This window comes from Spermophilus citellus, assembly GCF_964194105.1.
Source record: "Spermophilus citellus genome assembly, chromosome: 4".
In the NCBI taxonomy this organism is placed as follows: domain Eukaryota; kingdom Metazoa; phylum Chordata; class Mammalia; order Rodentia; family Sciuridae; genus Spermophilus; species Spermophilus citellus.
Genome location: NC_138185.1, coordinates 170,737,398 through 170,753,312, shown reverse-complemented (window position 1 = coordinate 170,753,312; position 15,915 = coordinate 170,737,398). Strand labels below are relative to the sequence as shown.

Below are 15,915 nucleotides of genomic sequence, written 5' to 3'. Positions count from 1 at the left end.
AGTGTTTCAGATACTAATTTTTACTATGTAATTAAGAAACACAGGAAGGAAGGCTTCCTCTAGCTTGCCATCTTGAATCTCCAAAACACAGAATTGAGCAATTAATTTTTACTGTTATTGTTGCATCACAGACCCATAACTATTTGTATTACAGGATCTCATATCTGTAAGGAATTCAGAAGATTATGATTAAAGAAATTTGATGACTCTAATCACTTTGGTCTGTATAGCAAAATGAGATTTTATCCCTTCAAGGTTGATGCAAATTAAGTGAAATAGTATTGTACCCCATCCTTGGCTATGACAATGAAGATGTACAGAGAGAGAGACTGAAAAATAGCGAACAACTACAACTTTGACTTTAGATGGACTTATACTGTCATTTGCCAATTAAAGAACATAACAGAAAAACTGAAAATTAAGTATCACTGTTGGAAGATTGACCTGTACAATTCACAGACTCTGTATGATTTGGGATAGCAACAAACACATCTGGAACATGACAACATTCTCAAAAAATCTATACATGGATATAAAATGGCTTTTAGCACTATCTATACATATTCCCCTAGGTTACTATAGAAAACAATATAAGAGATTACATGGTTTCAATAATACATACTGAAAAAATTGTTGTAGTACATACTAATCTACTTCATTATTTTATTTATTCATGTGTTATGCATTCAATGTTGTGTTGTAGTATAGAATAGAAAATCAATAACTAATTTTGGATTAGTAAGTAAATAAAGGAAAAACTTTTATCAAATACTTATATCAATGTGAAGTAATTAGTGCTGTTTTGCAAAGATAAACACAAAAATGTTTCTAACTTTGAGGAGCTTATAGTTTAGTTTATAAGATAGGCAAAGAAAAAATATAAAAAGTATAAATAGAACTGCGTACAATGTGCTATGTATCAAAGAAGTAAAAAGTAGCCTGGAGATTCTCATCTAATGTTTACAGGGTAAGTGAGGGTTAATGGGTCACCTTCCAGTAAGATAACTATATATCATTCTCATGAGTGCAAGCTTTAAAGTCGCTTCACCTTTGGAACTGCTTTTGAAGTGAGGTGACCAGATTAAAGAGCTCATTTATTGACCCTGTATATCCAGTAAAGATCCCAGATGTCACTGAATAGTCAAAGACAAATTCTTTTTAACAGAGCAAACAGAACTGCTGTTGATGCCTAGTCTACCTTCCAGGGACGTATTCATAAGTGAAATGGCAATAACCAAACTTTTAGTCCTTCTCTATTCTGGTTTCTTATTAGTTTGCCCAGATACAGGTTAAAAGGGCAAAGGAGAGGAGGGATGTCAGCAGAATAGGAAATCCCAGGTCTTAAGTTCCCCACGTTAGCAATACCAATTAACAAAGATACATGGACAAAATACTGTTTGGAGATTTCCAGAAACCAGTTAAGAGGCTGTGATGCCATGGGCGAATACAATGCCAAGAAGGAACATCACTGGAAAGGGTAAGAAAAGTAATTTCACTTTACACACATTTTCTCTTCCTTCAATCCTGCAACAAGGAATAGAGAAGACCCCCAGACCAATACTTCCCCATAGGACATGGGGTGAAGAAGAGAAGAAGCATGCAACCAAGGCTCTAGATTTTCAGAATGCTGTTCAAGGGATTGGTTTCTATTTCACCTCACCTGGAATATGGATGAAACAAGCAGAGTTTGGAGGCTACTGAGAACAAAGTGAAATTGGGGGAGTGTGGCTTGCTGTGGCTGCTGTGGCTCAATGCAATCATGAGAAGAAGTACAACTCAAAGCTTCTACCTCAGAAAGGAGGAAGAGAGTGGAATGTGAATGAAATGTTATGGCTTTTTTGGAAAGCTGCCAGAGGGACTGTATCTGTCTTACCCGACTCAGCATTGGCAGGAATCTAACTCACTTCATATGCGCAGAAACCACGAAGGAGACACAGAAACCACAGAGAATAAGAGAGAGAAATTTGCTACTGAATTAACAGAAAACTTTCAACGTTGTAGACTGTCAGACTGTGCTAATTGGTAAGGGTCTTTCCCTATACAAAATTAATAAAAATTTTTACAATAAAAATGCTACCTTTTTTGTAACAAAAACCACACATTCCCGACATTTTTAAGGACAGGGATACATTCTGAAAAATATGTCATTAAGTGAATCTATTGTATAAACACCATAGAGTGTGTGTACATAATATAAACTTACATGGCATAGCCTATCATACAACTAGGCTATGTGTGATATATCATTATGTACGTAGTCCATAGTTAATGAAACACTGTTGGGCAGTGTGTGACAATATATAAAAAGCATTTTCAAATTTCTCTTTCAAGTGTAAAGCAATTGAAGGACTGAGAGAAAAATTTAAAAAGGGAAAAGAAAAATTTTAATTTCTTAAAACTACTAAGACAAATTTAAACTAGTAAGAAAAATTTTAAAAGGCCATGAAAGCTGCCCTTGTTAAAAGAATAGAGATGGACTCTTTGCTACAATTCATCCCTCATTTTTGACTCTCATTTTTGTAAGACAGAGGGAATCCAAACAATGTGACCTCTGACCTATACATATGGGAACTCTAATCCTGGTCCTACTCTTACTACTGTGAAATCCCAAGACAGCCCCTTCTCCCATTCCTGTTCTTTGAAGCCATTTTCCGACCCATCTGGGACGCTGCCCTACCCCACTAAATGGCTTCATTAGGTGAATAATAAATCTTTTCATACACTCTTGGAGCACGTTTGGCATCATAAGTCTTGACATTGAAGCCAAAATTTCATGGAGATCTACAACATTTTGCTAAGTGATTGTAATGTTTTTTCTTTCATTTTCCAATCCTGGTTCCATTTTAGAACAGTTTCATGATCTGTATTTTCTCTCAGAACAGCTAAGTAATAGCTCTGAAGAAACCTGTCTACTCCTGGCACCACCTTCTCAGTTGTTTTATTTGTTCTTATTTAGAAGTTACCATTTTTGATTAAAGGGAGTTAAAAACTCATATTAAAATATCCTGTATTACTGCAAATTACTACTTAATTATGAAATTTAGATACATAAATTGTCACAACCAAGAAAATTTATTTAAAAGATTCTTAACATTCAATAAGCTCCTGTGTTAAAACATGAATTATGAGAAAGTAATTTCTTGACTAAGTTATGATAAAGAGCAGGTACTTTTTTATGATTTCTGTTCATTTAATGACAAAATCCATACCAGATGATCATAAAGAGATTTTTAACTAATGCTTTTAAGAAAATATGAATAAAATAACATGAGGCAAATAAATTGTTACAAACAACTTCTATAACAATAATCCTATTGAAATTCCATCATTTTCTATACTTATATGGTTAGTATTGATTGCTATGGAATGTCTTGAATCCTCAAGTATCTTCTTTATTAACAATATACCCCTTGATTAATTTAGTAATAGTGGTGTTTCTCAATTACTTATTTTAATTAATCAGCCTGAAACTATATATATCTATCTTCTAAGAATCATTTATCAATTCATTATTTGTATTATTAGCATATAATTATTTTATTTGACATTAATCTATCACTATTTATTAATTCAACTATTATTTATTTGTTTATTACACAAAGCAATGTGAATATGAAATTAAACACTACAAGTTTTGCAAAGCAATCCAGATGTAAAAGATAGAAAATTAGACTGGTAATTTTTTTGTGGCACAGGTCACCTCTCATGGATGTATGTTTTTTTTTAATTTATTTTGGAATAGATTTTTGAGTTTTATTGAAATTTTACATGAACAAGAAATTGGAAATTCAATCACATTAAAAAACAAATTGTCATGGCTTTGACATTTAAGCCAAACAAATTTTGTAGGGCAGATGTCAAAAATTGTGAAGATATAACAATTTAAAAATGCAGGTAACCTACTTCTAGGAATGCAAAACATAAAATCATAGGTTATTTTCAATATAAGTTTTCTTATATGTTAGGCTATATGTTACATATCATTATATTTGTAGTCTATAGTTGATGAATCACTGTTGGGCAATGTTTAACTAAGACTATTATTTAACTAAGAAAATGTTTAACTAAGACTATTCAATTTCTTCCCCTTCTATTTCTTTCCATTCATTTCATCTGTGGTCTCTATAGTTGCTCCTCATTCTTCAAAATCATAGGTTATTTTTGATATAAGAAAACTTAAATTTGTTTGCTTTAATTTCTTAAAACTACTAAAACAAAGCACTTGCTTGTATTTGTATTTATAACATACTTCATACTCATGTATTCTGCCGCAGTCTTGGCTGGGCACAGAATCACGAGCCACTGAAGCAGGAACAAAACTTTATTTTGAAAAAGCCGCTAACACTCTCCGCGCCAGCGAGTCAAAAACCGGTCCTCCCACGAGGGTGTCTGACCGGAACCGCGCGTCCCGGAACCCCCCGTCTCCTCCGACCTCCTCCGGAATTCCCTCCTACTATCCTTCCCCAACCAATGGGAACTCTCCAGCAGTCCCGTAAAGTCCCGTAACTTGAGTCCGGTAGCAGGCCAAGGTGAACAGCGGGAGTCCAGTTTGCATATGAATGTAAATTTTAACATAATCATCTCAGTGGCTAGCTGGCGTCACTTTACAACCAAAGGTGCCATACATCGTATATATGCTTGTGGCTCCTAGCATCTGCCCCCTTCTGTTTAATTAAGCAACAAGCAATGTGGCTAGGGACCGTGCCTGGTAGGTTGTCCAATTTAACATATGGTTCTTACCCGTCATGGGAGAACTGACCTTTAGGCGTCAGCTTCCTGTCTTAGGTTGAATCCACTGTAATCAGAGCAACCCGTCGCTGACTACCGGTCCAGCATTCAGCCATGCTTGTGGATAGGCCTATGCACCAGTGGGGGGGTGAGGTTCTTGCCTCACCTCTGTTGGCCCCCAAATTTAGCCTTGGTGCCAGTGGGGGGGGTGAGGTTCTTTGCCTCACCTCTGTTGGCCCCCAAATTTAGACCATCACTAGTAGAAGGGAGGAGGATACAGAAATGCCACGACACCAAGCCAATTGACGGCTCCTTTGGAAAAATTGCGTCACTGGTGACACCATCAGCAAAGATATGCCAGTATTACCACAATAAACATGGGGTGAGCTGGCAAGGAAATTGCATCACTGGTGACACCATCAGCAAAAATATGCCAGCAGTACCACAATTCGGTGCACCAGATGATATTTCACAATGTATGCAACTGATATATAGTCCAGGCAAGTTCTGCAAGCAGTTCAAATTGGAGGAGTCTATCAATATGTCCATATCCTCCCAAAGTAAATCAAGTCCTTGATAGCATTACTTGTTGAGTTATATTCATTGATGCATCAGTTTATACAGTTTACTGTGATAGCTATCATAGAAGCTGTAGTTTGGTTTTATCTCAGTCTTCACTGGAATTGGGATGGAGATGGAAATTCTGGCAATGATGGTAAAGAGACATTATCCTGAACAGAATTATTAAATATAATAAAAAGAAAAGGTGAAAGTAAACAAACAGATCTGTTAAACTCCTTTAAAAACAATCCTTAACAGCCGTTTACCAAATTTAAATTAGTAAACAAACAGATCTGTTAACCATCTTTAACAACAATCATAAACAGCTGTTCACCTAATTTAAATTAAACCATATAAATCACGTGAATAAAGAAAAAATTCGGATCCATTTTTTCATGAGCGCTCCTCATATAAGAAATATGGACATACACACATACAGACATACAACACAAAACAGAAGTGTGCACACAACATACAACACATAAGACAATAGTAAATAAAGGCCTTGTAACTATACTTAGGTGAAATCTCCATTGCAATGTTTAAAAACTCCACAGTCAAAAAAAAAAAATAAATAAATAAATAAATAAATAAATAAAAAATAAAACACAGTCAAAAAATAAAACTGATCAGAAAAACATTAACCTAGGTTTGTATGAGCTCAAAAATAAAATAGAACTTTATGATGTGGAAAAATGCAATAATAAAATAGATACTGAAAAAAAAAACCTTGGTTAATCACTGTCGCAGATGTAAGAATAGCCAAGCTGGAGCTCTGGATGTCAGCTGTTATGGATTTGAGTCAAATCATCTTCTTTTTCTGTAGAAATTGTTTTAGTTAATCTCTCTGGAATCCAAATCGGTTGCTGTTCATCCTGTGGGAAAACACAGACAGCGCCCCGATTCCAGACTATCACTGGATCCGGGCCTTTCCATTGTCCTGTTAGAATATCTTTCCAAAGTACCTTAGGTTTATGTACATTTTTGGGGTACAAATGTCTTTCCGCAGCACTAAGTCCCGATGAATCTAAATTTAAAAAGTTTAGAGTAAAAAGGGTTATTTTAAGTTTATCTTTGGGGGATATATACCCCTTTCCAATTCCCTCCTTTTGTTTTAATAAGTACATTTTAATAGTTTGATGAGCTCTTTCAACTATGCCTTGTCCTTGTGGATTGTATGGAATTCCTGTTATGTGAGTAATACCAAATGATGAGCAAAATTGTTTAAAAGAGGAGGAAGTATAACCAGGACCGTTGTCCGTTTTTAACTGTTTTGGAACGCCCACAGTGGCAAAATTTTGTAAGCAATGAGCTATAACATCTTTAGTTTTTTCTCCGGCATGAAGGGAGCCCATCAAAAATCCGGAAGAGGTATCAACTGTAACATGTAAATATTTTAATTTTCCAAATTCTGGCAAGTGTGTGACGTCCATCTGCCAAATATGGTTAGGTATTAGTCCTCTAGGATTGACTCCAAGATTAACTTGTGGTAAAAATGTCACACAATTTTGACATTGTTTTATTATATGTCTGGCCTGTTCTTTAGTTATTTTAAAACGCTTTTGTAAAGTATTAGCATTGACATGGAACCTTTTATGAAAATTTATAGCTTCTTCTATTGTGGAGAAAATATGTATGTCATGTGTAGATTTATCTGCTAGTTCATTGCCCATACTAAGGGCTCCAGGCAATCCTGTATGTGCCCTGATATGACCTATGAAGAATGGATCTTTTCGGTCCCAGATTAGACTTTGTATAGCGGAAAACAAAGAGAAAACAGTAGAGGAAGGGGAAATCCTACCAGCATCTTCAAGGGAATTAATAGCATTAACTACATACTGACTATCAGAAAATAAATTAAATACAGAATCTTTAAACATCATAAAAGCTTGTAATACTGCATTAAGCTCTACCTTTTGAGCTGATTGTTTGGGTACTAAAAATGTAAAAGTTTGATCAGGAGTAACTACTGCTGCTGTACCATTGTTTGACCCATCAGTGAATATATTTGGAGCATTTATGATAGGGGTTTTTCTTGTCATTTTTGGAAAAACTACAGGATGCTTAGACCAAAAAGACAACAAAGGATTAGATGGTAAGTGATTATCAAATGAAACACTAGTTTTACACAGGATTATTGCCCAAGTATTTAACTCATTAGCTAACTCATCAATTTGATCCATAGTATATGGAGTAATAATTTTATTGGGAGAAATCCCAAACACTCCCTTAGCTGCTTTTATTCCTTTGAGTATTAATTGTCCTACAGCCTCAGGATATCTAGTAAGAATAGTGTTAGGGGAATAAGATAAATGTATCCACAATAATGGACCTTCTTGCCAAAATACTCCTGTAGGAATATTTTTTGTTGGTAGTACAATAAATAATAAAGGCAAACTTATATCAATTCTATCCAAATGCATATTTTCCATATATGTTTCAATGATTTTTAATACTTTTCTTGCTTCAGGCGTTAACATGCGGGGTGAATTTGGATCTGATGGACCTTTTAGAATATCAAATAAAGGTCCTAACTCTCCTGTTGGTATGCCTAGATAAGGCCTTATCCAATTTATGTCTCCCAATAACTTTTGAAAGTCATTAAGTGATTTGAGTTGATCTACTCGTATTTGAATTTTTGGTGGACGGACCATGGTTGAGGATAATAGAACTCCTAAATAATTAATTGGAAGATTTAATTGTACTTTATCTATTGCTATCTCTAGATTATAATTTTTCAATAAATTTGTAAGTGTGGCATAACATTCTAGTAATGTGTTTTTATCTTTATGTGCCAGTAACACATCATCCATATAGTGAAATATTTGTAGTTCAGGATTTTGGTTTCTAAGTGGCTGGATTGCTTTATTAACATAAATTTGACACATAGTTGGGCTGTTAGCCATCCCTTGAGGGAGTACTTTCCATTCATATCTCTGATCAGGACCTTCATGATTCAGTGCAGGGATAGTAAATGCAAAATGTGGACTATCCTCGGGATGAATTGGAATTGAAAAGAAACAATCTTTAATATCTATAACTAAAACATGCCAGGTTTTTGGTAAAGCAGACAATTGAGGAATCCCTGATTGAGCAGGTCCCATAATAACCATCTCATTATTAATGGCTCTTAAATCTTGTAATAATCTCCATTTACCAGATTTCTTTTTAATGACAAAAATGGGAGTATTATAGGGGGATACGGAAGGTTGTATATGTCCTTCCGCTAACTGTTGTCTGACCAAGTCATGGGCTACTTGTATCTTTTCTTTAGTCAAGGGCCACTGAGGAACCCACACTGGTCTTTCTGATTTCCAAGTAATTTTGATTGTCTCAGTGGCCCTTTCTGAAAACCCAATTCATGTCTATTTATTTCTTGATCTATTTGAATAGGTGCTGTCATACCTTGTTCTTGTTCTCTTAATCTTTTTTCTTTCCTAAAGCCTTGTTTAGCCCTAGTAGTGGGCGCGTTAGGATTGATGTTATTTGTTAATGTCAATCCTAATTGATCTAGGACATCTCGTCCCCATAAATTTACAGGAAGATGATCCAATACATAGGGCTGTATAGTTCCTTCACATCCTTCAGGATCCCTCCAATCTAATACCATAGCACTTCTATGGGGATTTGTTGCCACTCCTAGGCCTCGAAGCGTTTGAGTGGCTTGTTGTAATGGCCAATGTTTTGGCCATTCTTGACGAGATATTATGCTGAGGTCAGCACCTGTGTCCAGCAGCCCATTAAAGTCATGTCCTTGAATTTTTAATTTTAGCATTGGGCGAGAATCTAAATTTAAAGACAGCATAGCCCAATCTACACCTGTGGAGCCTAATCCCTTGGAACCTCTTTCTACATTACAACTGGAAAATTTATCATGCAGGCTGGGTATTATTAATAACTGTGCTATTCTATCTCCTGGTGAAATTACTGATATACCTCTTGGAGAACTAGCTATAATTTTTATTTCACCTTCATAATCGGGATCAATTACCCCAGGACTTATCATAAGTCCTTTTAGTGTAGAAGAACTGCGTCCCAATAATAAGCCTACTGTTCCTTTGGGAAGAGGTCCTTTTACTCCTGTGGGAATGATTTGAATTCCCATCTCTGGGGTTAGTACTGCTCTGGCAGAGGCGCAGATGTCCAGCCCTGCGCTCCCTCTAGTTTGTCTGATGAGGGATTTAATGGATAATGCGTCCTGGGCACTACCTTGATGGGGCTGTTGGGTTCCTCCATTGCCCCATATATTTGTGGTTTGGGGCCCCGGGGCATTGGGCCCTCTAGTCCGTTTTTTGGCAATGGAGCTTGATACCTTTCTCCACGATATCGTGGGTAAACACTTGGTCCTTGTCCGTTTTTTGATAACGGAATACCCTCTATGGTGGTTTGAGAACGGCATTCATTAGCCCAATGTCTCCCTCTACGGCATCGTGGGCAAATACCTGGTATTCTATTCCTTTGATATCCAGCTTTGTTAAACCCTCCTCTTATGGGGCAACTCCTTTTAAAATGTCCTGTTTGATTACAATTATAGCATGTTCTTGGCCTGGCATCTAAAGCCTGTTGTACTGCTGCTAAGACTTGCCCCTGTTCATTAATGTCTCTACATAATTTAATATATGTGTTTAAATCCTCATGTCTCCATGGTCTAATGACCTCTCTGCAGCAACGATTTGCTTGGTCATAAGCCAGTTGTTTTATAAATGGCATTACCTGTTCTGTATTTCCAAATATCCTAGAGGCTGACTGAATAAGTCTATCTACAAATTCAGCATAAGGTTCATTAGTTCCTTGTATTACCTTAGATAATTGACCTTGTAAGTCTCCATGCCCCTGTAAAGTTTTCCATGCCCTAACTGCATCTACAGCAATTTGTGCGTATACGCCAGGGTCATATTCAATTTGCTGTCTTTGACCTTCATATGGTCCCTTTCCCAATAGCATGTCCATATTTCTTTGAGGGTACCCAGCTTCTGCATTTCGCCTAGCTGTCTCCATGCAAAATTCCTCATTGGCAACCTTCCATAACAAATATTGTCCTCCGTTTAGCACAGATCGACACATGTTAGCCCAATCTGCTGGTGTCATGTCCAAGTTGGTAACAGATTCAACCATGCTTATTGTGAAGGGAGCTTGCGGCCCATAGGTCGTTACAGCCTCCTTTAATTGCTTTATTGTTTTGAAATCTAAAGCACAGTGAATTCGTTGCCCTCCTGCCTGCTCAAGTACAGGGCATGCTAATCTTTGGGGTCCTGCCTCAGAATTCCGTCCATCAACTACGGTAGTTGAGGGCCGCTCAGCGGTAGATGGAGCTGTTGGCTGAGTTACGCCCTCTGGTGATAGAACGGAGTTGGTAGCAACCTCCTGTTGTAATTCTCCACCTGATGGCTGCTTGTCCTCTAAGCTTGCTTTCTTTAAATTCTCCTCTGTCTGACTAGCTTGAGAGACCTTCTCTTTTGCTTGACCTAGCGTTTTTTCTACCATAGTCTGGACCTCTAACAATTTACTTAACAGTTTTTCGGTTTGTTTTTTATTGGATTCTAATCTACTATAACCTAACCCAATAAGGTAGGATAAAACAAAGCCGAAGCAGAATGAAACAAAGACGGAGCAGACAATGGTTGTATCAATTTTCTCTTTCTCAGGGCTGAATAACTTCAAACCTTGAGCCAACCATTTTTTCCAGTTCGCCTGAGAAAATTCTAGGGCTAGGGAGCTCGAAATAAAAACAAAATAAATCAAAACAAGAACACATTGTTTTCTGAGAAGGTCATCCATCCTGTCGCCTTCCCTCAGGGGCGAGCAATTTACTCACCTCTAAGCTTCAGGCGTTCCCCGCACGGGCCGCCAAATGCCGCAGTCTTGGCTGGGCACAGAATCACGAGCCACTGAAGCAGGAACAAAACTTTATTTTGAAAAAGCCGCTAACACTCTCCGCGCCAGCGAGTCAAAAACCGGTCCTCCCACGAGGGTGTCTGACCGGAACCGCGCGTCCCGGAACCCCCCGTCTCCTCCGACCTCCTCCGGAATTCCCTCCTACTATCCTTCCCCAACCAATGGGAACTCTCCAGCAGTCCCGTAAAGTCCCGTAACTTGAGTCCGGTAGCAGGCCAAGGTGAACAGCGGGAGTCCAGTTTGCATATGAATGTAAATTTTAACATAATCATCTCAGTGGCTAGCTGGCGTCACTTTACAACCAAAGGTGCCATACATCGTATATATGCTTGTGGCTCCTAGCAGTATTCTATCCCAAATTTTAAAAAAATTAAATTGCCAAACCAAAGGTTTTGTAAAATCATGATTTAACAGCTTGTTCTGAAGCTAAAATGAAGCCTGAAATGATAAAAACATTGTGATCCCCAGAATGAGGGAACTCTGCAAGCCCAAAGTCCAAGAACATTTATGAAAAGGATAATAAAAATACTTGGGTATATACATAATAGTGATTTCTTCAGCCCAATACAAATGGAAGCAAATGACTAGTCAAAGATGAAACCATTAAGCCATTTTTTTTTGAAGAATGCAGTAGATCTAGAGCCAATCATATCTTGCCACTATCATTTTCAAGCTCTCGCTTATGTATTTCCACTGTTACCCTTAAGTATCATGGTGAAATTCCTGGTTGTCATTATTGTAACCATAGTTATCAGAATAGTCACCACCTGACTGAAGCAGTTGCTGAGTGATGGATTGGGAACCCCAGTTCTGTTGGTTGTCAATCTGAGGTCACTTGGAATCAGATTGGTTGTAACCATCTGCCCTTCTCTTGCCTCCTACCTTGCCCTCAATATTGCCTGGAGCTCCACAGGAACTATGGCCTCTCTGATATTGTGCAGGATCCTCTCTACTACCTCTAGAGCTTCTTGGTGGTCCCAAAGGTGCCCTCCTCTGTGAAGAGCCAGTTCTACCTCTCAAAGGTGGTGCTCCACCCTGGTGTGTGTGTGTGGGAGCACCTGGCCCTCCCCATCCTCTTTCTCGTCCTCTTACTGTACAACCATCATGATAGCTGTAGTAGGGTCCTTCATAGCCACCACAATAGTCATGATACTCATAACCATAGTAATCATCATAGTAAGCTTCATAGTCAAAGTAATATGGAGAGTAGCCTTATCCACCTCTCCCTCCACCATGACTTCAACCTCTAATTGGAGGTGGCATGGGGAGGGTGTTTTAGTAATAATCTTCATAGGCTGTGCTTCTGGAGGCCTGTCTAGCAGCCTGGAGCTATTTCTTTTTCTTATCTGCAAGTTTAACTAAGACTATTCAATTTATTCCCTTCTATTTCTTTTCCATTCATTTCATCTGTGGTCTTTTTAGAGGCTCCTCATTCTTCAAAATGAACAAATGCATAATCTTTCACCTTTACTCTTTCAAGTTCCCCAGATTCAGAAAATGACTTTTGCAATACTTTTTCTGTCACAGTAGAAGCCAAATTTCTTACAAATAAATCTTTCCATGACTTCTGGATCTGCTTTTTCCACAGTGTCAACCCATTCAATTATAACTACATTTCCCCCATACTTTTACTTTTACACTCATCAGCCAGAGTTTGGCTTGTGCTGCTGACTGCGATTCTCAATTCAAGGAAGCTGGACCCCCAATTGTTATTTTTGTCATTGGGTTGATGATAGAGAATAATGTCCACCAAACCCTTTATGACTTTACTGAACTCTTCCAGGATTTTTTCTTTATTTTTGGGGATGGATCAGACAAAAAGTCTGTTGTTTGACACAGAAATGCATACTGCAAGGTGTTTACCAGGGCAAATTTTATAGCTCTCACATAGTTTAACAGTTTCCTGTGCAGTTTCTTTTCCACAGAAGGTGACAAATGCATACCCCCTGTTCTGACCAGACAGTGTGGATCTATCATAAGACCTAGATCCCAAATGGGTTCAGTCTTCTCAAACAGAGCCACCAACTCATCCTTATACAAATCTCTTGGTATTTTATCTACAAAGAATTCTTTTTCCAATGCCAGGCTGCATACCAGATTATACACTGTCTGGTGGAGGACCGCCATACTGCTTCTGTCCAGTGGTTATATCCAGAGTACAACCAGTCCTCTCCAAGAAGGCCTGATTTTGGTTTCATCAGATTCCTCTGTGGATTTTTGCACCTTGATGCCCTGTTTCCCTCTTTGCCTATTGGTCTTTATAACTCCACATAAAAATGCACTTTTATTCTGAACATGTGACTTTTCTTAAAGTGTTGTAGTACAGACAAAGCTTCTGCTTCATTAAATTGCTTGAAAGCATCAATTGCTCTTTCATCAAGATCAGCATAAGCTACCAGTCGAGATTAGAGCAGGGGTCAGCAGCTATACCTGTGAGAATAAGCGCAAGGATCTTTGAAAACTACTAGAAATGGCACATGCGCTACCCCTTTCCCCTACCCATGAACAGAGGCATTATAGATATATATTTTATATCAATTCAACTTTTATGAACAATTGTAGATAATTTCATAAATAATGGCAAATCTATATACTCTTTTCCAGAAATATAAAGCCTATCTGAAATGTGACAAGAAATCTGAATGCAAAGATAAACTAAAATATGAAAATTAATAAAAAGAAAATAATGTGAACAGGTGTATTATATGCACAGATAGCATATAAACACCTTTTACTAATGAGCTGACATCATGAAATACCCCTTCTGGTTGTTGTTATGCATGATTTCTACATTTGCTAGGAATCTGAGGCATCCATTTGTTCATTCCCTATCTATTCTGCCTTAGTTAAACTATTTATCCTTTCTCTTCATTAACACTGTCCTCCTCATTAGTAAGTGGGTATAATCATCACATTTTATTTTTTAGTGATACAGTTCCCACATGATGCATAACCTTCACAAAAGTTTCTCAATCTCTTTAGAGGGAGAACACTTCCTACGATTTCTGAAATTCACTAATTTGCAAAGGGGAAAAAAAGAAGCACAGTATATTGTAGAAAAGTCAATATTTAAAATGTCAGCAAATAATTTTACTAGCTCAATAAAACTATGAGGAGAGAAACTACATTTGGGATGTAGTTTATTAGACATTTTATAGGAAAGGATAGACATCTGTATTAAGAAAAAAAATGTTCATGATCATTCCAACAGCTAGGAAACATGGGGTTTTGCTCCTGCTAGCTAGTGGGGTGAGCATGTTAAGAGACTTTTATGAAATGCTCAAATACACACCAAGTCAATCTGTATCCAAACCCAAAATCATGAAATGTTTGGGTTATGAGAGCCTTAACCTAATCAGATTGTTAATTCCCTTATATAGATTAAGTGGGTGATAATTGTAGGCAAGTAGGGTGTGACTAGAGAATGCGGGTTCATGGAAATAGACCCTTGGGATTTATATTTTGTATGTGAGTGTAGTTGGCTCTCTCTCTCTGCTTCCCGATGCTATGTACCCAGGTACTTTTATCTGCCACACCCTTCTGCCATGATGTTCTTCCTAATCTCAGGCCCCAAGGAATGGAGTCACAATGTATGAACTGAGACCTCTGAAACTGTGAGCCCCCAGATAAACTTTTCCTCCTCTAAAATTGATCTTGTCAAGTCTTTTGGTCATGGTAGTGAAAAGCTGACTAAAAAATCAATGTGATGAGTTCATGTTTTTTTTATTTTAAAACTTTGTTCAATCTATAGCAAAAGAGTTATTTATTAAAGGATATTTTCCTAGTGTATCATTTATAAATAATAATTTTGAGAAACTTAATAGCCTTCAAAAATTACTCTAATTGCCATAGGTAAATTTTCAAATAAACACTTGGTAAAGTAGAATTTAAAAATCTGTTGACTTTGGAAAAATATCTAGTGTTAAATTTTTTTTTCCTCAAATAAATATAGAAAGTACATACCACAGTTTGAGTTGCCAATGTATTTATTGTCAATGTAATCTTAAATTAATTATTTTTATTTTATGATGATTCTGTTTGACATTCACACCTGGTATAACAAATAGTATATCATTTGAAAACAACACTTGTATTTAATTAAAATACTAATATATAATTAAGTAGTCTATGAAGCAAGGTAAAATTTTCATCTTGTACACAAAAGTAGATTTATAAGTCCTTTGTATGTGATAAATGTATGCTAGTTATCCTACTTCAGTGATTCAATAATTAACAGATTATCTTTTTGATTCCTCAAAAGAAAATGTTATAAAAGAAAACTGTTTTTAAAACACTCTACTCTTGTTTCTTGGTTTCTTTTCTTAACTGGGTTTCATTCATAGATACTAGCTGTCCACTATGGTTTAACAAAATCATTTGGGTGATGAATTGATAAATGTTTTTAAAGTATGAATGAGTATCCAGATATGATCTCCAGTAAATTTTGAGTCTGTTTAAATGTTTACACACAGATTTTTTTCAAGAACCCAATTATATATTCTATAAATTATAGAAGATAGAATTTTAGTATGAAAGCTTTAAGGGGCAGCATTACCAGTTATCTCTGATCCCTAAGAACCTATAAAGAAACCTGATAAGTTTCAGTTTTGATTTTTACCCTAAAAGAGAGGGTGAATTTTAAAGTGAAGAACTAAGAACTAAATGGAGGTGCTTTTTGATTTGGGGAATCAAACAGGCTCATTAGTAACCTACAAACATCTAGTTCAGTTT

At 36.9% G+C, this 15,915-nt stretch overlaps 1 pseudogene across 1 annotated transcript; it reads right to left on the bottom strand.

Annotated features, from left to right (window-relative positions):
* Window positions 1–11,886: 11,886 nt before the first annotated feature.
* On the bottom strand, window positions 11,887–13,589 carry LOC308648267 (heterogeneous nuclear ribonucleoprotein R-like; annotated as a pseudogene). The gene has a single exon. The product of its transcript is annotated as a heterogeneous nuclear ribonucleoprotein R-like (transcript).
* Between the last annotated feature and the right edge of the window lie 2,326 nt (window positions 13,590–15,915).